Below are 26,185 nucleotides of genomic sequence, written 5' to 3' on the forward strand. Positions count from 1 at the left end.
GCGCGTCTGTGCGTAACACACAAGTATTGCACCGTAATTAAGAGTGACATTAAAAGTTAAAGTTGCTTTTTCAAACTTTATCAACATAGGGTTTAGTGTAGTAATGTTTAAACGGTCGAGTATCTGATTGGTAAGGTCAAAGTTTAAATAAATACATCGTTTAAGAAAAAAATAAGTGGCGCTAAATAATAAAGTTAGGAAGCTAGAAATTGGTCATAATGTGCAGATGTATATCAAAATTAACTGGTACAAGTCTCAACGTGATTAAGACAATATTTTGGTCAGAATCCACGTTTTTCAGAAAAACTGAAGGCACTAAATATTGGACTTAGAAATGTGAAAATTTGATGACACTTCAGTTCAACATAAAAATAATAAGTATGTGATCCCATTAAGCTACCTCTAATAGTTTTCAAGTAATTTACTGAAAACTAAATTTGCAATAAAATTGTCCTTATGTGTACTAGATAAAATGTCTGTTACATTAATGCTAGAAAATTTTGGCTGCAGCACTTGATGAGATACATTAAATAATACAGCTAAAAAAGTTTTATTACCTTGATTTTAATAACAACCAATACATGGTTTCTTAAAATTGTAGTTCAGAGGTCATGTTCTACTGTCAGTTCCATTCTAAAATTTCTAGAAGGCAAAGTTTTAATGGAAGCGAGCTAAAACTTTTAAAACCGTTAGTGTGCCGCCAGTAATGTTAATAAATCCGTATGGCAAATGGTGACAATTATTTTCCACTTTTGTAGCGAGCGTTTATTTTGATTATCAATAGTCAGGGTGAAAGACAATTTACTAGGAATTTACCGTAGCGGTCGCCTCTGACCTGCTCATAGTGCTGTTTAGGATAGAGAGATGCACGGTCAGCATGAACATAATGAATATTACAATGTTGTGGCGCTGCTGATACGGTCACAGGTTCGAATCCTGCCTCGGGCATGGATGTGTGATGCCCTTATGCTAGTTAGGTTTAAGTAGTTTTAAGTCTTGGGGACTGATGACCTCAGATGTTACGTCCCATAGTGCTTAGAGCCATTTGAACCATTTTTAAGCACCTTCTCTATCGCTTTCTGGCTGACCACAGAAATAGTTGGCAGGCTCTCGTAAAAGATGGCGAACAATATTTACAACAATTTCAACGTAATCCTATGAATAAATGATTATTAATATGATAATCAACCCACCGCCCCACACGTTACTTACTGAACGACCCTCGTAAGTCCGAAGGAATATAGCACCATACTACAAAGACACTCTAAAATACAGACACTGGCCTGCTATATTCTATTTACTCACTACGTTAATGCATGTGGTATAACATCTGCTTTCTTCAGCCAAGGAAAAATCATGTTTCACAACATCATTAATAAACATGCACACCTAAACTCAGCACTTGGCACATTCAAGAAACCTGACGCTATCCGTGAAGAAATAATAATACCTGCAGAAAAGTTTACTGTTGCATTGCACAGTGGAGGTGTCAGCAGTTTACAGACGCTAGACGATTCGCGCTACCAGCTATTAGCCAAATCTGCGACAAAAAGCAGATTGCATCTTGCAGGGATGACGACCAAATAAGATTCTGTGCAACATCATCAATTACAGAGTTACCAGCAAGTACAAATTTGGATGAGAAGCTGGGAACTTCTTGAGAAACAGGGCTGGACTCACAGTAATCACCGTCCGAAGCTTGTTGTAACGAGCCACGATCGAGCACCTGAGTCAGTCATTCACTTCATTTCCTGCTCATGAAAGTTGAGTTGTAGCGGAGCGTGACCCTGCAGCAAATCACGTTTCAAACGTTCTTCCTTTTGCTAGAACTGAGGTAGGGTTAACTGTGCAAGAATTTTTATACGAAGGAAGTGAAGGAGAAGTAGATTTTGTAGAAATTAATGAGGAAACAGACATCGCAAACGACTGACTGGAAGAGGCTAACTCACTGGTGGAAGAACATGCCGATCTGGGGCCCACTAGAAATATTTACCCTGAGTCTACTACTCAAGGCATTTCTGGTCACCGAGGAACTTGGTCCACTGAAACGTCGGAAGTGACTCACATATCTATCTCAAGTGTGCCAAAGCTTGAAGTACACTGTAAGAAGTATCACAAATCCACAAGTGACGATAATAATAATGTTATTAAATTTTAATGGCATTTTAAATATAATAAAGCTACTTATGTTTCATTTGTAATGGATGATTTCTTTATGCAATATAGTTAATCACCTTTTTCAGCTAATAATAGTTCAGTTTTCTGTCGCTGGTTATCCAACCATCCTACTACCAGAAATTTTTGGTTCACTGAGTACCACTGAAGTCATATAGACCCCAAACTAATTTACACCGGTCATATGAGCACTATTTTCACGAACTAACATAAAAAAATACATTACATCTGTATCATGTAAATATAATTATTCTATTTTCATAAACATTACGTTCAAGGAACAGAAAGGAATTTAGATTGGGGTCATATTGACCCAATGTTACTGAGTGCGAAATATCACGAATAAACTAGAATGAGTTTTAAAAATAAAACTGAGAATACATACAAATGGCTCAGAGAGAGAAAGTCATATATTTTGAAGAAAAAAGAAGCTTGGAAAATATGGGATGTATGATTTTCCAATGTGCTTATGGGATCATATTGACCCTAGTGGTACTCACTGCAAAAGCCAGAAATATATATTTTAATGCCGGCCGCGGTGGCCGAGCGGTTCTAGGCGCTTCAGTCCGGAACAGCGCGACTGCTACGGTCGTAGGTTCGAATCCTGCCTCGGGCATGGATGTGTGTGATGTCCTTAGGTTAGTTAGGTTTAAGTAGTTCTAAGTTCTAGGGGACTGATGACCTCAGATGTTAAGTCCCATAGTGCTCAGAGGCATTTGAACCATTTATATTTTAATCTATTGCGAATTAAAAGTGAAGAACGAATTATCACGGGATACAGTTGGCTCACCGGTAGAAAGTCATACATTCTGAAAATAAAAGTTGTGAGAAGAAGGAAGATATATATTTCCAAAGTGATTCTGGGGCCACATTGACCCCACTGGTACTAGGAGGGTTAGTATATATGCATGGATAAGAGGTGAAATGCTCTGGGGCATGGATTCGACAACTGATGTGCCAATTATAATACATGGAAGCCCAGGAATCACCAGGTTGCACACGGAGTAATTGAATACTGCAGAGTGACACCTTCAGTTCCAGTATATCCAACGTAATATGTAATATACTGCTAAGATATAGACAGAAACAGATACAAAAGTGCTCAAAAATCAGATATTTTGCCACTATGCACAAAAATTTGAAGAAAATAGATTTTTTTAACAATTTGTAGCAGAATTTGAATTCGGTGGAGAATGGAGTTACAGTAACCAAAGTTATAGGGAATCTGGTGCTCTTTTTAAAAGGAAATATATGCCAAAGCTCTAGGAGCAAAAGCAACTGAAATATTTCGAAAAACTGAAAAAAGTCTGAAATTTTCAATTTTTTTACCATACAAAGTTTAACCAACATAAATTTTGTTGACAAAACTTGGTTTTCCATTCTCTCGAGCCACGTGAACGAGCTAAAAAATTAAAATATTCTCTCCAATATTTCGCTATTTATCATTTATTTGGACTATTAGTGTTATTATCATTTCCGTTGTCTTGAAACGAGGTAAATACGAGTGAAAGTGGCGATCAAAATGATTCAGTTTTAGGGTTTTGCTGCAGCGTATATGCAAACGAAGTGCAACTGCTATGCCGGTATATAAGCACCGACAGGTAGGCAATGGATTAGGTGGCATTCGTGTCTTTTCGACGTGTGTGCGGTGGCTACGGAAACTGTGGCGACGTTATTACCAAATGCGCCTAAACAGGATCAATGTGCTTTTATTCTTTCCTTGGCAGGACAAACATCGGTAGACATCCATCGGAGAATGAAGAATGTGTATTGGGCACCATGTCCGTCGAAACCCACCATTGTGGAACGGTGCGATAAAAGGTGGTGGTGCTTTATAATAACGCACGTACCCATATTGTAAATGTAATGCAGAAGTTACGCCAAACCATGTCGGAGATACTCCAGCATCCGCTCTGTAGTCCTGATCTCTCCTTGAATGTTTACCACGCAATCGGTTCCATAAAAAAGGCCTGTAGGAGGATTTGCAACAGGCTGATACGGACTTCTTCACGCAGCAAGATAGTGTGTCTTGCCAAAGGGTATCGTCAATCTGGTGCGTCGGTGGGGTGAGTGCCTCAGTGCTCATTGTGATTTTGCCTGATAGGTAAACCGGTTCTGGATTGTACGGACTTCGAACGGAAACTTTATGATCCCTCCTTATACATTACAAAATATATGTTAGAGCAAAGTAGCGACTTGTCATTATACTCGACTGGATGCCATTACGCTAAATGCCTGAAACGCCATGAAACTCACAGACGAAACCAAAGAGGTCTCTCTGAATAGTTTTAAATGTTCGCCAATAGGCTGCGGGTATCTGCAGGAGAATAAAACGAAGTGGCCACCTTACGTGCATTGTCAGCTCTAGCCGCCCTTAAGCTGTATTATACAGCAGTTGAATGTGTAATACGAGAAAGCGTTGCTCGAAACACAACCTCACGTCTAACACAACGAAAACTGTAGAAAATGGCGGAAAATGTTTTTGTCGGTCTCTAGTGTGCATTGCTTCACGTAATTCTAAAATCCGTCACTATACTGAAGTATAGACCAAAAAACATAGTTTGTTCCTAGACACACTATCCTGTATATACAACTCTGTCGCCTGTATCACAGACTAGAAAAAAGAAACTGCTTGTCAGCTGACTCTGAATGTGGCTTAAAAAGACTTGTCATTACAAGCACCGCTCATATATAATTCTGTCTCTTGGTAATTTTCATAATTAAAAAATTAGATATTATCCATTTGTAACGTGATTCTTCCAGACAACTATTTCACCTTGTCATCGTGACGCTACGATCACTGAAACGAGCTACGATTATGAGCGCGACATTTCTGAAGTCTGAACATGACGAGATAAAGCTTTCCTTGACACAGCTTCCGGGAACGTTTTGAAACGTATTTTCGATGAGCTTGGCCTTCGGCGATTTCACGAGCTTGGGAAACACAATAGCACGGGAAGCGTAGTCGTCAGAGATAAAGCGCGGGTAAACACAAGTGAAGGATGTCTGGACTGGTGCAGGCTGTGCATTCGAAGGAAACAAAGAAACGTTCTCACGGAAGTCGTTTTGAGCCTACTCTCTTAAGGGAACAGTGTTCATTGGTATTATCACACACGCCACATTTGAATTAATTCAGAGAGATAGAATGGGTCTCGTTTTATGAAAGCTGGGCTAGTTATAAACTGTCGAGAACAGGAGAATTATGTAGTTGGTTTTTTGTTGCAGCCATTTTACTTCTTTTCCGTATGTCCAGCAACAAAAGCTGCAGGTCGTAAAAGTTGACCTTCATCGGTGATATTCGTTTTTATGGTAAATTTTCTTTGACAATTATAGAACAAAGGAGTAACTGAACGACATCATATTAATAACGTATGTATGCAGGGTACGGTTTATCACTGAAACGTGTCGCGAAACGCAACGAAAAATTAATTTATCTACGTACCCTATTGTTACGAGTTCTTATTCATCCATTTATGGATAAATCATAAGTGTAATTAATACTCACACGTCTCTAAGTTTTCTGCAAGTACTCAATACTTTCGACCACTAAAAGTAACAGCTGTGTAAAAGACTACAGATTGGACAAAAAAATACCGGTTATAAAATTAATATGCAGGTATTTGTGACTTTCCGTGCGAATCAAACTAGATTTTTAACAAATTTCGTCGAATCAAACTAGATTTTTAACAGTTTTACAAAAATCCATAGCCAAATGCAGTGACTTCTTGCGTCGTTCTTAAACACACACATGCGGAGTATCAGTTCATTCTCTACTCAACTTGTGGATGTTGATGTCACTACTCACTGTACGATATGACTACAATTATGAGACAAGTTGCTAACGTATCTCACTTTTGGCTGGATGAAGTTTCTACAAAATTCTATTATTTTCAGTATCAAGTCTTAGTTTACCAATAAGTAATACATCTATACGGGGCGAACTGTTTGATGGGAGTAACAATAGTGACCTTATTCTTTCAGTATTACTCGTCTACATACAGTACTGCCACCAGAGTCACTTTCGCGGGCGTTGTGGAACGTTACATATGTTGGTCCGGGATATATAAGTGTCAAGCACACTAATATGTGTACGTGACGGTACATTTGTTCCAATACATCGTATTTTTCTCTTTTATAAACTGACAGAGTAGTAAGTGTATTATAGTGGCCAGAAACTGTAATTGGCGAGCAACACTATCAGAAGCATCGAGAAGCTGTGCTATCAGTCAATCAATTTTATAACATGTGAAAATAGCTGTCCATTTTTTTCATCCGCGTATCTGCTAACTTTCTCTGTCATATGTCAAGTTGCGAACACGAAAGTGGCATTGCCCTGTACTGGGTCTAAATAGATTACATTGTAATCTTGATACAAATTTCTATTTAAAAAGCCTTACCTTTCTCGATCCCAGTGTAATAAATATAATTTTATGTGTATTTTCTACTGTTTCAGACGCTACACTGAACAGACTGAGCCGGCCGGTGTGGCCGTGCGGTTCTAGGCGCTTCGGTCTGGAACCGCGTGACCGCTACGGTTGCAGGTTCGAATCCTGCCTCGGGCATGGATGTGTGTGATGTCCTTAGGTTAGTTAGGTTTAATTAGTTCTAAGTTCTAGGCGACTGATGACCTCAGTCGCATAGTTCTCAGAGGCATTTGAGCCATTTGAAAAGACTGAGAGACGATTGTCCAGTGGTACAACGACCGGACACTTTACATATTCTTTCGTTATTTCTTCTTTATTACAAAGCAGAGCTACCTGAGATTTATTTTCCGATTGTTTCCGCTTTCTCATGTTCATTTCTGCGTGGCAATTTTGCTAAGCTAATAAGTCATCTATCGCCGAACAATTACATCGCCAATTGAATTAATTGCTTGATGCATCCCTCTTCACGGTTTACTTTTGATGATGAATTACTTCGTAAATAAATGCTGACCTCGATTACTCAGTATTTTGCGAGATTTTGTTTTTTTTTTGTTTTTTTTTTAAAAAAAAAGAGACTAATTTTATTCATCGCTACTTGCGCTTCCTCTTTATCGTCGCGATATCCAAGGTACGCAAAATTTCTTTGTATACATTGTCTCTTTATATCGTGACTTGTTGAAGAAACTTTCTTAGAGGGGGAAGGAGGAACGCTTCAATAGCCGTAGCAGACTTCTCACACAGTACTCTTACTGAGCCAAAGGAATTCTGTGCAACTATCTCCCTTACTATAGAGCGACCTCTAGGCATACTCATTCCAGTGGTGGTGTACAGTACTGAGTTTTCTGTAGAGATACGTATCATCAAAATGTTATGAACCATGGCGCACCTCCTTTCTTTTGCTATCATCATCATATCATCATCATCATCGTAGACCTTCAGACGATAACGAACATGATGTTCGGACCTTAGGAGCTCCTTGTTTGTGGGTTCGCGCTACAAATTCTTCCACACTGTTAACGATACGTCAACCACAGCTTGCTTGGGGTTGTGTACTCGAATGACCGTATCTCGCTTCTTTTGATCTCTGTTACCCACGTCATATTTTTGGCGTGCCTGTTTGAAGAGTTGTGGGTGTTTGCGGGCAAGTAGACGCCTTACTTGTTGATTAGATCCTGTAGCCTCCTACTTTGCACTATTGATCAAGCATTTCTGCTGGTGGGATTTCAAGCTGTTTCCAGTTGTAAATACGTGCGAGCGTCCCAAAACGCACAGACCTTCATGCCGGATACAGCCGCACTGAGTCGTGGGCTGGAGCTTCACGATGCCTACCTGCTTGTTGACATCTGCAAAATCCGCAAGGGACATGCACTTCCCATTTCGCACATGATTAGAGAGTATCAAGTGTTTTAATGGGGAAATGATTTCTTGTATGAAACAGCTAGATGAGAGCCGAACTCTTAGATAAATCAGCAATTAAAAAGGGAAGTGAATCTCAAGTGTGGTGTTGACTTGAGAAAGCCGTACATCGCAAAACACCTACCCAAAATGAACTTGTTGTTGTCATCAATGCAGAAAGAGACAGTTAGCCCAAATAAATGGTAGCCTTCGTAAGTATTTATCAACAAAGGAGACGTAAAATATTAAGTACTTCACAGCTGACAGACCAAAGATGCTGCTTATAATAAACAGTAAACCCTGAAATTTACACTTTAGCAGCACGTAAGACTACTTTTCAGACCTGTGTAAAACCATGATAAATTACAACTCGCAAAATGAAACAAAGGATTCGATCACTTATTTTTTGCCGGTGATACCAGTCGTGAACATTTGATCTAATTGATCAAATAGCCTTCCTCAGGATAACACAGACACGAAGCCGTACCGCGCTGGAGAGCTAACGATACTCATACTTGGGAGGTGAAGCCAATTTCTGCTCTTCGTGGCCAGCTTTAACTACAATGAATAGCGTCACAAAGCAGCTGGTATCTCTTGTATACAGAGACTGTTCATCGGCTGCTGTCGTCGTAACATCACCACGACCGATGACCACGAAATACTGTTCTATCCCCTCAAAGCACACCAGTAATACTGCTTGCCTCAAGCACTGGCATAAACTCAGAAACAATGTTGACTGGTTAATTTCTTCGCCATATTTGAGTCGTTTTGTATTGCTGCCGTAGGTTTCTGTTAGACGTCACTACTCACATTCGACAGAAACGTAAAGACGAAATCGCTTAACTCAATGTTCACAAGACTGACATTTTTCAAATACCATATATTAGTCACTAGGTGTACTATTGTCAACCTTATATTGTGATTATTATACTGTTATATACTGCTCTTGTACTATGCATATTGGGATGATTACAGGAACTGTTATCATTATTCTAATCGTTATTTTATATTATTATTATTACGTAATGCTCATTCATTGGGCAGATTGTAATGTTATGAGCACCTGAAACAAATGACTAAATAAATACGTAAATGAATACAAGCTTCTACCAACCCGTTGAGTGACTGTAGGAAGATACAAGACGACTTAGACAAAGTTTCCAGTTTATGTGATGAATGGCAGCTAGGCTTGAATGTGGAAAAATGTAAGTTAATGCGGATGAGTAGGAAGATCAACCCTGTAATGTTCGGATACAGTATTATTAGTGTCCTGCTTGACACAGTCAAGTCGCTTAAATATCTGGGCGTAATGTAGCAAAGCGATACGAGTTGGAACGAGTATATGAGAACTGTGTAGGGAAGGCGAATGGTTAACTTCGGTTTATTGGGAGAATTTTAGGACACAGTGGTTCACCTGTAAAGGACACCGAGTATAAGACGCTGGTGCGACCTATTCTTGAGTATTGCTCGAGTGTTTGGGATCCGTACCAGATCGGACTGAAGGAAGACATCGAAGAAGTTCGGAGGTTTGGAGAACACTTAAGTGTTACGGAGATGCTTCTGGAACTCAGTTGGGAATCCCTGGAGGGAAGGCGACGTTCTTTACGAGAAACACTATCGATAACATTTAAAGAACCAGCATTTGACGCTATCTGCCAAACGATTCCATTGCCGCCAACATACAATGGACGTAAAGACCACGAAGGTAAGATACGAGAAATTAGGGCTCATACGGAGGCATGTAGACAGTCGTTTTTCCCTCGCTCTATTTCCGAGTGGAACAGGGAAGGAAGTGACAAGTTGTTGTACAGGCTACTCTACGCCACGCACCGTACGGTGACTTGGGGTGTATCTATGTAGATGTAGATGTAGGTTCTGCTAAAACCCTTCTGCCACGAAGAGCGGATGACATTCCTATTTAATACTTACGACCTTCAGCCATTACTACAAAAGGCTTTTACTTCAAAAAATAATATTGGAGCTCAAGGAAGTTCGTCGAAACACAAAGCCATTGACTCCGTTTACTCTCTCTACAGCTTGGTCAAGAAGTGTCAAAAAACTGTGAACTGTTTTCCGTTTTTATTTATTTATTTATTGTCATTTTGCACTTTACCCGGGTTGTGTCCTGTTACTACCCAATAACGTAACAGTTTAGCAGAAAAATTTTCTACGGCTTTTAAAACTGAAAACCGCGTTTGGATCCAGTGCTGCCCTACTACACAGCGCATAGCCCTCTCCGATGCTTCCCGTCTTGCGATACGCATCTCCGATACGCGACCTTGAAATTTATCGTCAATATTCCAAGAACCTAAGTATTGTATTTTTATACATAACTTGGTAATCACCTAGCCACAGATATAAATGCAGTTTTTATTAGTTTTTATTTTAAACTATCTCTTTGTATTACTTATATTGACATACATTTTATACTTTTTCATTTTAATAAATTGAATAATCCGTTGTTATTATCTAGTACGGTCAATGAGACGTAAAATCTACCTGACTTCTGCTATCGTTCATAATGCTACATATGAATGATGCTCCTTAACCATGGTTAATTAATAAGACATGTTGCATAATACACTCATCAAAAAGAGTTTTGCACCATCTCGAGAGTTCCAGAACCTGTACTGATATTTGGAATAGAGATCAACATAAACATCATTTCCGACCATTTTACTGCTCATGAAAACCACACATTGCATGTTGTCCGACCATACAGCGAGACCTTCAGAGGTGGTGGTTTTGATTGCTGTACTCACCTGTACCAGTAATTCCCAGTAGCACGTCCTCTTGCACTGATGCATGCCTGTATTCATCGTGGCATACTATCCACAAGTTCATCAAGGCACAGTTGGTCCAGATTGTCCCACTCCTCAACGGCGATTCGGTGTACATCCCTCAGAGTGGTTGGTGGGTCATGTCGTCCATAAACAGCCCTTTTCAATCTATCCCACGAATGGTCGATAGGGTTCATGTCTGGAGAACATGTTGGCCACTCTAATCAAGCGACGTCGTTATCCTGAAGGAAGTCATTCAGAAGATGTGAACGATGGGGGCGCGAATTGTCATCCATGAAGATGAATGCCTCAGCAATATGTTGCCGATATGGTTGCACTATCGGTCGGAGGATGGCATTCACGTATCGTACAGTCGTTAAGGTGTCTTCCATGACCACCAGCGGCGTACGTCGGCCCCACATAATGCCTCCCCAAAACAGCAGGGAACCTCCATCTTGCTGCACTCGTTGGACAGTGCGTCTAAGGCGTTCAGCCTGACTAGGTTGCCTCCGAACACGTCTCCGACGATTGTCTGGTTGAAGTAATATCCGACACTCATCGGTGAAGAGAACGTGATGCCAAAGCTGAGCGCTCCATTCGGCACGTTGTTGGGGCCACCTGTACCGCGTTGCATGGTGTCATAGTTGCAAAGATGGAACTCGCCATGGACGTCGGGAGTGAAGTTGCGCATCGTGCAGCCATGCGCACAGTTTCAGACGTAACACGAAGTCCTGTGGCTGCACGAAAAGCATTATTCAACATGATGGCGTTGCTGTCAGGGTTCCTCCAAGACATAATCCGTAGGTAGCGCTCATCCATAACAGTAGTAGCCCTTCGGCAGCCTGAGCGAGGCATGTCATCGACAGGTCCTGTCTCTCTCTGCATCTCTTCCATCTCCGAACAACATCGCTTTGGTTCACTCCGAGAAGCCTGGACGCTTCCCTTGTTGAGAGACCTTCCTGGCACAAAGTAACAATGCGGACGCGATCGAACCGTCTAGGCAAGGTTGGACTACAGACAGACAACACGAGCCGTGTACCTCCTTCCTGGTGGAATGACTGGAACTGATCGGCTGTCGGACCCCCTCCGTCTAATAGGTGCTGCTCATGCATGGTTGTTAGCATCTTTGGGTGGGTTTAGTGACATCTCTGAACAGTCAGATGGACTGTGTCTGTGATACAATATCCACAGTCAAGGTCTATCTTCAGGAGTTCTGGGAATCGTGGTAATGCAAAACCTTTTTTGGTGAGTGTATGTTAAAAGTACACCAGTCTTTTGTCATTTACTTTGTCACTCATTTTACATCCTTCTCAGTATAAAAAATGGCATAATCTGTTGTTACTGCATACTACTGTCACAATGACGTAAAAATTGCCTCATTATTTCGACCATGATTCTCTCCCATAATGCTGCGTGTAGATTACTGTCATGATAGTCGTTATCTTTAAAGTCCTGTTGTTTAATCTACAAGACGACCTGTATTGATGTCAGTTATTTTATTTGAAATATAGTTACATCTTCTTCTGAAATGTTATTTGAATAAGTAGATTTTATTTAAGTTATACAGCCAGCTGCTAACGCCACCTACCGGTCTTCGTCTCAAGCAACGTGCCAAAACAAGTGGCCGTTAGTCCCCATTTCACTTCAGTATGTCCACGCATGTCTATAAGTGTATTGCTGAATGTTACGTTTCTTGGACGTTGTAGTGGTCATCAGCCGGTAAACTCTTCACACTTACCACGCTTCAGCAACTTATATGTAGGTCTCTCATATGAGATGATGTAAATACTGATTGTGTGAGTTGCCTACTAAGTTTTAAAGGCATAATACCTTTGGTGAGACGTTACCTTACATATTTAGTCATTTTAGTGGGTGGTTCCTTATGCAAATATTGTTCTTTTATTTTTACTGCCTCTTCTCTATACGGACTTACATTTTTAATTTTATGACTATTGTTCAATTGCAGTGGCCACGAAAGATAAAAGGCAGTTTTTAACTATGCCATCTATGGATGTTGTCATTCTAAGAACGGTTTTAACAGTGTGTGAAACCGTAATTTCATCATCACTGATCAAGACTGTTTCATACTACAATTTCTGTAATTAATTCGTTTGCGATGCTCTTGCATCCTGCTACAATATTATGCGCAGTTGTATGTTGCCAACACCAGAAAAAAAATCTGTTTTGTTTCTTAGAACTCAAGATCGTTAGCTGAAACTAATAATCCATCCAAATAAAGATTTCATGTGTGATCTTGACTTCATGGGTTTTCAGTTAGTAACATCAATTTTAAAAAAGTTATTTTGATCGTTCTTCCTAAGATAAATAATTATCTTTCAAGGAAGTTCACAAGAAGTATTCATATATAGATTAAAACGACCTATCAGTCTGCTAGCAATTAGACACATCAACTGCTAACACACAAATAAAACTATGTATAAAAAATATATTTTTAGAACAGTATTTTCAGTTTATGAATACGGCAGGATATCAGATGCATATCGCATGTGCACCTACAAACATGTGAGTTCATAGCTTTGTTCTACTGGCAGCAGCAGGAAACAATGTCTCTCTTATCTTTCGGCGCTGATTCACTTGTCGCTGTTATCTATGGCATGTTTCTGTATTTTATTTCCGCTCTTGTATTGCTGCAGGCTTCTTGTCAACGCATTACACAACATGACTGAAGCATCGGTGCTGAAAGAGTGAAAATGATATAAACGTACGTGTTTTGCGAATGGTGGGCAATGCAATGAATCGGTCGTCGCTATCAGCGACACACAGTAACTTCCGTCAGTGGCCCCGCTGGTAGCCGTGCTCTGTGTTTTCCTATGTTTTTCGAGTGTATTATGTACGGACATACATGTGCTAAGGAGTAACCTACCTACTCTATCTTGTCATTCGTAAAACAATGGTCATAAAAATTAAAGATTTATGTAAGAATGAAACCTCACGAAAAAAAACAGTAATGCTAAGGTCTAGCTATTGTTTGGACAGTAGGGAAACAGAAAAAGTTCATTAAAGCTACGAAAACAATATCTTAGAGGAAATGATTTCAGCCGAAATTTGAATCTGATGCGAGCCTTTAACAATGAACGTGCTACATCGACCTGAAATCGACAGCAGTTGTTTTTTAGGAACGATGTGACCCATCTTTCATTGTCATTGGACGAGATTTGACACAATTAAGGGGTGAAAGCTGCCAGTATCAACCGAAGCGTCACCACGTGTATTCTCCAGCTTCCCTTCAGCTACCACACTGTGTATTCGTATTCAATAGAAAACCAACTTGAATCGGATTAAATCTCTTCCGGTTACTGACAGCAGCGACCTTTTGAAAAGGACGTGGGCCATCTTAATGTGGCTGGCTCTAATGACTTAAACCAAAACCTTGAATCGTGAGCCGCCTGTGAAAACAAATAATTGCCAGTAGTCACAGAAAGAAATCAAAGAGAATCTGATGAATCTCACACGATCTCTTCACTCTTTCTGGATTACTGGCTCACGTGGGGCGAAACTAGCATAGAGACCATCCTCAAGAGGATGTAGGCTACTTCGAATGTTCGTAAGGAGCAAGCTTACACTTAATATTATGCGATGATGGAAATAAATTTGGTCTTATTTAATATTAGGTTCTAATATAAACAAAGGAATGATTAGAGTGAAGAAAAGGTGTGCAGCACAAATGGGTGGGACGCAAAAGCATAGTATAATATGCACTAAATAAGTATGTGTTAAGGAAGGTTGCGAGAGATGGACGTGACCGCCGGAGAGACGACTATTTCGATAGCGGCAATCTTTTGTGGAATTATAGAGTATGACTTTCTACTCACGCCTTACGATGTACTTGGAGATCTAAAGTTTCCTCTATAAAAAGCTGTGAAACTCAGCTTCCGATGTTCGTTTGTGAGATTCAGAGTGGCACAGATAACTGTGCTAGAGTTCATGTTGTGTTCCTCGATTTCCGAAAGACATTCAATAGAGTTCTGCACTGTCGTTCAACGAACAAAATATGAACTAACCGAGTATCGAAACGGATCTGTGACTGGATATAGGACTTCTTGCAGATAGAACTCAACATGTTGTTCTGAACTGTACAAAATCGACAACGTCATCTTAATTTCGGGAGTCATCATCGTTTTGCAACTCCAGTTTCCCGGATGTGGTTTACAAGCGCTCGACATCTTGTTATGTCTTCATAAATCTTCTGTTCCAGGACAGCTTCCTATTTGTCTCCTTTCTACTCTACATCTGACCTTACAGTCTCTATCCAGCGTCTTCTTGGTCTTCCCCGTGGTCTTCTTCCTTCGAGGTTCAGGTTGAAATACCTTTTGGCAGATCTTTGACTGATCATTCTCATTATGTGCCTCTGCCACTGAAGCCTGCGTTTCTTTATGACACTCGTAACAGGAAACTAAATACCAGCTACCTTTCTGTTCACCTCATTCCTGATTTTGCTCTTTCTAGTTGCCTGATTCATAATTCTAATAAATCTCATTCCTGTTACCTGAATTCTGCTGAGGTCTTTGTTTAGTAGGTTACATGTTTCTAAACCATCTGTTAGGATTGATGCAAGATAGGTGTGGTCCATGGTCGCTTTTGATTTTCGTGGCATTTTGTCATCCCTTAGAATATTTCCGATTTGACTGTAAAAAACTGGATGCTTTCTGTGTCCTGCTAAGTATTTCCTGCTTAATAGTATTGTCATTCGAGTTATGCTTCCTAGGTACCTGAAATGTATTTCAGGATTACTCCACGGGAATGTTATATGAGTGGCGTTTACTAACAAATGACACATTTTTTTTATCTGGAAACATATTTGTTTTACTCGGGATTCCAACGCACCTTATTTTTCCCCACTCTTTTGGCTACACAACCCTATTTTTCCACATAGTTGCCGTTCAATGCGACGACGTTACGCAACCTTACTGGGAGATTCTGTATGACCCCGAGGTATCACTCCAACGATCGACGCCGGAGCCGAGGTCTTGCTTCACCATGGCATCCCCATCATCCACGTAGTGCTTATCGCAGGGTGCATTGTTCACTGGTCCACGCAGATGGAAGTCGGAAAGTGCGAGATACGGGCTGTAAGGTGGGTGAGGAAACAGTCCACTGAAGTTAAGTGAGCTTCTCTTGAGTGCGCAGACTTGTGTGAGGCCTTTAGGGACGTTCGTTAGCGTTTTTGTGGCGACGAACAGGCTGAAATCGTTTCTACAGTTTCCTGAGGGCAGAATAATACACTTCCAAGTTGATTGTTGCAACATGAGGGTGGATATCAAATAGAATAGCACCTTCAGACACCCAGAAGACTGTCGCCATGACTTTACCGGCTCAGGGTGAGCCTTTGAACTTCTTGTTTGTGGGAGGGATGGTGTGGCGCCATTCCATAGATTTTCACTTTTTTGCCGGTTTGAAGTGATGAGATGAACACCAGTTGCGTCCCTTGCGACGATCTTTGGCAAAATATATCACGATCAGCCTTGTAACGTGCAAGAACTTCCGCACAGATGGCCCATCGTTCCTCTTTATGGTCTTTTGTTAGGCGGTGAGGAATCGAGCTGGCACACACTTTAGAGTACCCCAGCTGGTGGACGAGTCTCTCAGCACTACCAGTAGAGACGTCAAGTTGTGCAGCGAGGTGTTTCACTGTGACTCGTCAACCATCTCGAATGAAAGTGTCCATATGTTTCAACTTTGCAGGAATCACAGATGGTGCGGAGAGGTTTGCGCGACCCAGTTGCGATGATGACTGACGTCTCGCCCAACGACTCACCGTGCTTTTGTTCACTGCCTGCTCTCCATAGACAATCTACAAGAGCCTACGAATAAATGGGATGCATTTGGTTTTCGTAAAAAGAAACTCAATGGCAGCTTTCTGCTTTGAACCCAACGTCGTTACGGACGCCATTATGAATGCTACGTATATCTACCAGAACTTCATGGAACTATGACAGCTGAAGCGGGAGATTCCAAGATGTCACACAACAAATTCCAGATTTTTTTCAGCCGAAATTGGCCGAGAAAGGAAAATGTGTTGCATTACATACTGAACTCCCTCGTAATGTTGATGATCTAGTGTATAACATTGGTGGCTAAGTGAGGATATTCACGGAAAACGCTGTTATGTGTTAGAAAACGTAAATAAGTGTAAAGCATTGCACGTAAGCTTGCGAAGAGGTCAACTACTATACGATTACACAATAGACGATCGATTACTGGGATCAATAACTGTGGTAATATACCTAGGAGGAACCATCCGGAGCGACCTAAAGTGGCATGGCTACATAAAACAAATAGTAGGAAAAGTAGATACTAGATTGAGTTTCAGTGCGAGAACCTTAAGGAAATGTGATTCATCCTCGAAAGAAGTGGCTTACAAGTCATTAGTTCGACTGATTATTGTGCGCTGCTTATCACTCTGGTTCCCTTACCACGTTGGATTAATAATCGAGATAGACAAGAGCCAGGGGCACGTTTCGTCAGGGGATGGTTTAGTCGGCGCGCGAGTGCTACATAGATGGTCCAGTGGCAGACGCATCGAAAGAGGTGTTGTGCAGCACGGAGAGGTTGTTATTAAAATTGTGAGTGAATAGCTTCCGCGAAGAGCGGGGCAACACAGTGATTACTCACATAGAAGCCTCGCGAAATGACACCGTCGAGGATTCGTGATATTAAAGATGAGGCTAAGATTTACAGATAATCACTCTCGCCACGCGCCATTCTCAAGTGCAACTGGTAACATGGGAGGATCAGTTAATAGTATCAGAAGCACCCATCACCACATAGACGGGTTGCATAGATGTGGATGTAAATACAAAGGTTTACACAGAAAAACTGGAACTTTTAAATGGCTAGTGACAGCCTTATACAGTTGGCGACAGTGCGCAACTAAGACCTTGAGCTGCAACCAATCTGTCCATCTAGCAATTATGGATCAGTGGAACGATCAAGAGAGTGCTTTTGCAATAAAAATGTTTTAAAAACACAATGATGGTTTGGAAAGTGCGCAGAGGTGGTTCCGAAGTTTTTCAGCTTGGGGCGTCATGATTTGGTTCACCAGGAACGCGCAATAAAACTTGAATTAAAACTTTTGAAGTGACTGGACCTGCTCTGAGACAGAAACCGACAGGACGACTCGTACTCTGCTCGTTTTTCAATCGTACGGAGCTCACGGAGGTCCGTTCGTAAGCAAGCAGTTGCGGGCAGAATGTTGGACGAATTCTCGATTTTGATGTAAAAATTCATCTGTACGGGCTGCATATCGTGCAGTAACTCAGGGAGAAAATTACCAACTGCGATTAGAATTCTGTCAGCAAATTATGACAAACATAAACAAGGGCAATCGAATCTGAACAAGCTATGGATATTAGGCAAGCACAGTTTCATTTCATTCGTTACGGTACGCGAATAAGCAGAACTACAGGTACATAGCAGACATCTTCCGAAATTGTGCTAAACGCACACTCTGAGAATTATTTCGAGTAATAAGTTCATGAGCCCACTTGACTTGTAAACGGTCGTGAAAACACACTTAACCTCTTAGCAACAAATAACACCGAGCTAATAACAAGCATCTAAGCTGATACAGGGATTAGTGAGCACAGGGTTGTGGTGGCGGGACTGAATACCGTAAATTCCATATCCACCAACAATAAACGAAAAGTATACCTATTCAAAAAATCATATAAAATGTCGGTTGTCAGATTGACAGTGTAAGTGTAGACCAGATGTGGCTTGAGTTCAAAGGAACAGTATCGACAGCAATCGAGACATTTATACCAAATAAATTAACAAACGACCAAGCTGATCAGCCATGATACACGAAACAGGTAGGAACACTGTTGTAGAAACAACGAAAAAAGCTTGCCACAGTTAAACGAACGCAAAACCCCCAAGATTGGCGCTCATTTACAGGAGCTCGGCCGCGCGGGATTAGCCGAGCGGTCTTAGGCGCTGCAGTCATGGACTGTGCGGCTGGTCCCGGCGGAGGTTCGAGTCCTCCCTCGGGCATGGGTGTGTGTGTTTGTCCGTAGGATAATTTAGGTTAAGTAGTGTGTAAGCTTACGGACTGATGACCTTAGCAGTTAAGTCCCATAAGATTTCACACACATTTGAATTTTGCCTTGAAATCTGGCAGAAATTCTATGCTAGCGGCAAGACACAATCAATGCCTTCTTTGCGTGATAGCAATGGAAACACTATCGATGATAGTGCTGCTAAAGCAGAGTTACTAAACACAATCATCCGAAACTCCTTCACCGAAGAAGACGAAGTAAATATCCTATAATTCGAATCAAGAACAGCTGCTAACATGAGTAACTTAGGAGTAGATGTTCTCGGAGTAGTGAATCAACTTAACTACAGCATTATGAACCACTTCATAAAGGCATGTCTTCCTGTCCAGACTGTGTACAAATTAGGGTCCTTCAGAGTAAGCTTATGCAATACCTCCATATTTAACAATCATAAACAACCATTCGCTAGACGAAAGATCCGTATCGAAAGACTGGAAAGTTGCTCAGGTCACACCAATATTCAAGAAAGCCAATAGAAGTAACCCTCTAAATTATAGGTCCATATCATTAACGTCGATATGCAGCAGAACTTTGCAACATATACTGTGTTCGAACATTATGAATCACCTCGAAGAGAACGGTCTATTGACAAATAGTCAACACGGCTTTAGAAAACGTCTTTCTCGTGAAACACAACCCTCTCTGTTCACATGAGCTGTTGAGTGCTATCGACAAAGGATTTCAAATTGATTCCGTATTTCTAGATTTCCAGAGGGCTTTGGACACTGTACCACACAAGCAACAAGTAATCGAATTGCGTGCTTATGGAATATCGTATCATTTATTCGACTGGATTCGTGATTCCGTGTCAGAGAGGTCAGTAATTAACGGAGACTCATCCAGTACAACGGAAGTGATTTCCGGTATTCTTCAAAGTAGTGTTATAGGTCCTCTGTTGTTCCTTATCTATGTAAACGATTTAGGCAACAGTCTGGGTCGCCGTCGTAGGTTGTTTGCAGATAATGCTGTCGTTTAGCGTCTAGTAAAATCATCAGAAGATGAAAGCAAATTGCAAAACGATATCGAGAAGATACCTGTGTGGTGAGAAAACTAACAATTGACCCTAAATAATGAAAAAGTGTGAGGTCATTCATATGAGTCCTAAAAGGAATCCGTTTAACTTCGATTACACGATAAATCAGTCAAACCTAAAGGCCGTAAATTCAACAAACTTCCTAAGAATTACAATTATGAACAACTTATTGGAAAGAACACACACATCGAAACTGTTGTGGGGAACCAAAGACTGCTTTTAATTGGCAGAACAGTTAAAAGATGCAACAGACCTACTAAAGTGACAGCCTACACTACACTTTTCCATCCTCTTTTGGAGTACTGCTGGGTGGTGTGGGATCTTTACCAGTTAGGATTAACGAAGTAATCGAGATAGTTCAAAGAGGGGCAGCATGTTTTGTACTATCGAGAAACAGGGGAATGATTATCACGGACATGGTGGTGGTGGTGGTGGTGGTGGTAAGTTCCTATGAGACCAAACTGCTGGGGTCATTAGTCCTTAGGCTTACACACTACTTAATGTAACTTAGACTAACTTACGCTAAAGACAACACACTCACCATGACCGAGGGAGGACTCGAACATCCGACGAGGGGAGCCGCGCGAACAGTGGCAAGGCGCCTAAGACCGCGCGGCTACCCCGCGCCGCCGAGATTAGGAATATGGATTGTGACTATATTGGAACTCGTGTAACATACTTCAGAATTTAAAGTATTAGGTAGGTCCCACAAAATGGAAGGTGGATGTTATTCACTTGGAATTTGAATTAATTTCTTTTATTTTACATTGTTCGTATCTGATTTTATTTATAATATTCTGTTTTGTTTCTACATTAGTATTTGTAATGATTCCTATTATTGCCGTATATACAAGTATTGTGTGAATCGTTGTTTACCACTATGAATATTGAACGAACTCCCGACGGGGGGAGCCGCGCAAACCGTGGAAGGCGCCTCAGAACGCGCTTCTATCCCGTGCGGCTCATGGACATGATACAGGATTTATGATGGACATCATAAAAAGGCGTTTTTCGCTGACGAAATTTCCATCACCAATTCTTTCTTCAGAATGTTACATAGGAGGAAACGATTACCATAATAAAATAAGGGAAATTAGAGCTCTCAAGGAAAGATTTAGGAGTTCGTTTTCTCCGCGCGTCATTAGAGAATTTAATAACAGAGAATAATAGTGAAGTTGGTTCGATGATCCCCTGACAGGTACTTAAGAGTGATTTATAGAGTATCCATACAGACGTACATGTGGATGTAACTGTAGACAGCAACACTAATGACTTTCATGATAGCCATTGACACGTCAGCAAAGTGACATTATTGTGTCCAGTTGCGTCACACGAGACGATCAGACCTTGCTTTTTCGAAGTATCACATTGAGTGTCACTTGGGAGCGGTATGTTGTGATGTTGCAGCCTTTTGTTGCGCCTACATTGAATAATACTCCACAACTCCAAGAAACCTGGTTTCAACGGGAAATTACGACATCGCACACACACAATTAATGGCAGCTGTGTGAGATTTGTTCTGTAACCATGTCATCTCAAGATTCAGTGACATTCCTGGTCCCCAATATCGCCAGATTTGTCCTTGACTTTTTCTTTGTGGCTATTTTAGGAGTCAGATCTACACTACTCGGCCAAGAACAATGGATGCACTGAAGTAAAAAGAATTCAAGACGAAATTCGTCGCATTCCAGCTGAGACGTTGCAGCACTCAGTGAGCAACATCAAGAGTATATTGGAAGAATACATACGTATATGAGGACGCCAGCTAGAGGACGTAACTTTCAAACGTTGATAATTTGGATTTATGTCTCCTAAAATGCAAGTTGTATTGGTTCAATTGCTGTCAATAATTTTTTTGTTGGATTTTTTTTCTGTTCTTATTGAGTTTTTCTGAAGTTCTCATTTTACTGTGTCACGCTGTACCAGACGGCCACAGCAGGGATGTAGGAAAACCCACAACATCCTCCGAACGATCGTCTCCGTCCAAAGCAGGAACACAACTACAAAGAGCCCAAGCTGAAAACGATCCGCGTTGGCTTCTACCTTCTAAAAATCTCCTTCCTGGCCAACAAGAGAAGTTGGTACATGGTACATGTGCCACGCTATATCGATTGATTCCTGATGTGTCTCCTTGTTGTTGCCCAATTTACTTCGGTATACTTGTCAACGTTGCCTCGTTTTCCTCTTTTCTGACGTTCTATGGAAAGAAAAATACTTGGCAGCGGTGGGATTCGAACCCACGCCTCCGAAGAGACTGGTGCCTTAAACCAGCGCCTTAGACCGCTCGGCCACGCTACCGCTGTGTGAAAGCATTCCATTGTTACAAATAGAGGGACACACACACACACACACACACACACACACACACACACAGAGAGAGAGAGAGAGAGAGAAACCGGAGCGTGTGGACGCGTGCGAAGACACGTCAGCACCCACAAGAGATAACGCACGTGCAACCAGGAACGTCCACACTCGCAATGTTGTCTCATTACCGCTGATGTAATCTTACGGACCGTCACTCGGGTGAAGCAATCAGCTCTTAAGGCAACTATCTAAGGAATTACCTACTAACAATGTTCGTCTGAAGAAATAAGTGTACATTATCTGATAACTTCCCTGTAGCTGAGGGCCTCCGATGACAGTAGCGTTACCTGATTTTCAGAAATAAATAAAAGTGTTGTTACCTCTGCTTTTTTAAGGACCGTTCTTCCCAGCTCCCGTTCGTACATTGCAGTTACGCATAAACTAAAACAGCGGTATATGACATTAAAACTTGTTCTTTGAGGGTCACATCAGCACAAGACACATTTTTTCAGTAAATAACTAAATGTAAAGCAAAACAGTACATAAATATTTAACACATAATTACAATATAAGCTAAAAGAACAAAACGTAACCTTTCGATATTTAAATATATTGCTTACGGTAAGAGTAACTCCTGATATATTTTAAATTCCATTTTTCTTCAGTTGTTCTTTGTTGATAATTTGGCAGCCCTTAACAATTTTGCATCATCCTTTGCAAATTTATAAAACTCTTCACCAGAATGAATCATAATTTACCACTACTTGGAGCTCTCCTTTAAGTCCACAGAGCACCTCTTCCTGGTATCACGACACTTGTTTTCCATAAGCGAAAAAACTCTCTCAACTAAGGCATTGGAGCCTGGACACTAAGCAAAAAACTAACAACTTCAAACAAGTTTGGGACGTTATGATCTGGCACTGTTGAGAAAAAATGAAGCCAGTTTGACATGTCACAACGTTCCTCGTTTACACTTTCTGGAAGATTATCACTGTAACTGCTGAACTCTTGATACATGTCATCAATGCACACCTGATCGCTAAGATGAAGTATTTCTGCTGCATTGTCGAAATCTTGAAAATAAATTTCCATTCGTAGATGAAATGCTTCTAAAGATGCATACTTCTTAATTTCAGTAACATCAATCTTGTCTCCAAAATACTTCTGCATATAAGTGTAGAAACTGGTGAAATATGCAGGTATCTTCCTTTGCGATGGTGCAGATACCCCATTCATGAGTTCCTTGCTTTGCTGCCATAGATGTTATCCTTGTTTCTTTGCTGGATTTTTGTGGTGAGAAGCTCCAATTGTTCGTTTGTTTCCAAGATTCTTAAATTACGTCTTTCCAGAGTCTTAGTAACTATTTCCAGCTGGCTTCCAACATTTATAATGAAATGTTTGTGATTTATAGACAAGACTACTTGCTCAGGGTTATTATTAATGAAAACTATCGACAATTTAACTTAAGGCAACATCAGTACTGTGGAAATAACTTTTAACTGGATCAGAGTTATCTAGCAGTCTGGTTAAAGCAGAAGTCAACGAAAGCCGTCTAGTGGGGACGTGGTGAGGGACCTCAGTCCATTCCAAATTCATAGATTGAATAACTGATTTCAGTAGATCTTTTCTCTTCTCAGAGACTGAAATACCTAGATTGCAGATTTTCAGTACAGAGTTCTCCACATAAATACCCAATTTGTGTTGTCAAATTTCATTGCATTCTGTACAATATTGTTAGAACAGCTGGCCTTAAAAATATTCTAATGTTAGCAGATACACTGAATTTATTTTCAGATATTAACATCTGCATTATTAGCATTGTACGATGAAATCTGATTTACACTCAAGTTTTGGCTTTCTAAGCCCTAGAGCACAAAATCAGTTATTTCTACAGAAGTTTCGTCAGCATTATCAACAAAATCAAGAAGTTTATTTTGAACTCGCTGCAGAGGACCAAATAAGCCTATAAATACTGGAATAAGTTTCCTGTTGTTTGTGTTTGGTGCATAAATCGCCAGAGAAAAGAATTTGGAATTTTTTCCTGGACTTTAACACTCTATGAAGCTAGCACATTTTTCACAAGCACTTCTGCCTTCGGAAGTCCTCATTTCTGGTTCAAGGCAGCTGTTGAATCGGTGAAAATATGGGATACTAATTTATTCCCACAGTCAAGGCTGGATTCAGCAACACAATCGCATTCATTTTTGTTATTTAAGTTTATAAAATAATTCGCGAGTTTAAAAATGCTTATATTTGCAACACAATCGCATTCATTTTTGTTATTTAAGTTTATAAAATAATTCGCGAGTTTAAAAATGCTTATATTTGAACTTTACTTCAGTTGATGTCCTTTATGTAGAGAATGTTGTCTGTTATCACCTAGTCCACCATGAAATATGGTACAATTTTTTCTGCACCCCATTCAATATGCTCTATCTTTATTTTCCCCACGGTTTTACGCCTGAAAATAGTTTATCCCGCTGCTTCAAATTCACGTGCTAATGTTGAAATTTTACTTTCTTGTCCAAGGACTCTTTGATACATAATTTTCACTATAATTTATTTATAATTACCCCGTGTTAACAACTGTTAACTTGACCTAGGCGTTTGCTTGGACGAAATTCAAGAGAGCACGGAATACAAACAACACCAGTTGTGCTGGGGGGCTTAAACACTACAACAAGCACGGACTCGAAGGATGCTGCAGTCGACCTAATCTTTCTTTTTTTTTTGCAGTTTTTACCAGAACTGGCATGCACAATAAAACAGGGTCTCTGATCAGAGATAGCCACGTTTCAGGCTGAAAAAGTCCTCTCGTTTATGGTCCATGTTTAATCTGACTTTTGGACAGTTTTAAAGACAACGGAAAATTGGTGACTTCCAGCAAAGAAAAACGGAGGAGTGAAATGAAAACCAAAAAACGGAGGAATCAGATAAAACTGGTTATCTAGCAACCCTGGATGACGCAGAACCGAAGGCTATTTCGGCATGTGAGGTCCCCATGGAAACACAAGGAACATAGCCCGTTCCTTGCCTGTAAGTCTGGTGCACGAGAAGGTGCGGTTCTATTAGGCTATTCACTGCGAAAGTAAATGATACCATTTTGAAAATCTCTGTGGGATGTATAAATTTTTTCTCAGTTTGTACAAAGCGATGCAATAATTCGGAGATGGTTATGATTCTACACTGATGCGCCAATGAATCTGCTGTAAGTATGCGTAATCAAATACAGAGATATGAACACAGACAGAATACGGCGCTGCGGTCGACAACGCCTATATAAGACTACAAGAGTCTGGAGCAGTTGTTAGATCGGTTATTGCTGCTACAATGGCAATTTATAAAGATTTAAGTGAGTTTGAGCGTGGTGTTTTAGCCGGCACACGACCTATGAAACACAGAAACGACGAGGTAGCGACGAAGTGGTGATTTTTGTGCACGACCATTTCACGGGTGTACCGTGAATATCAGGAATACGGTAAAACATCAAATCTCCGAAATCGCTACGGCCGGGAAAAGTTCCTGTGAGAACGGGACCAACGTCGACTGAAGAGAAGCGTTCCACGTGACGGAAGTACAACCCTTCCGCAAATTGCTGCAGATTTCAAAAATGGACCATCAACAAGTGCCATAGTAACATCATCGTTGTGGGCTTTCGGAGCCGAAGGGCCACTCATGGATCCTCGATGACTGCACGACACATAGCTTTACGCCTCGCCCGCGGACCCGTCAACACCGACAATGGATTGTTAATGACTGGAAACATGACGCTTGGTCGGACGAGTGTCGTTTCAAACTGTATGTAGCGGGTGGACGCGTACGGATATTGAGACAACTTCATGAATCCATGGACATGTACGTCACCAGGGAACTGTTCAAGCATGTGGCGGCTCTATAATGGTGGGGGACGTATGCAGTTGGAGTGATATCGGACCCCTGATACGTCTAGACACGACTCTGGCAGTTGACACATACGTAAGTATCCTGCCTGATCAC

General features: G+C 40.9%; 1 non-coding gene across 1 annotated transcript; it reads right to left on the reverse strand.

The window, feature by feature from the left end:
* Positions 1-22,101: 22,101 nt before the first annotated feature.
* On the reverse strand, positions 22,102-22,183 carry Trnal-aag. The gene has a single exon. It is a non-coding gene; the product is annotated as a tRNA-Leu (tRNA).
* Between the last annotated feature and the right edge of the window lie 4,002 nt (positions 22,184-26,185).

This window comes from Schistocerca americana, chromosome 1, assembly GCF_021461395.2.
Source record: "Schistocerca americana isolate TAMUIC-IGC-003095 chromosome 1, iqSchAmer2.1, whole genome shotgun sequence".
NCBI classification, from domain to species: Eukaryota; Metazoa; Arthropoda; class Insecta; order Orthoptera; family Acrididae; genus Schistocerca; species Schistocerca americana.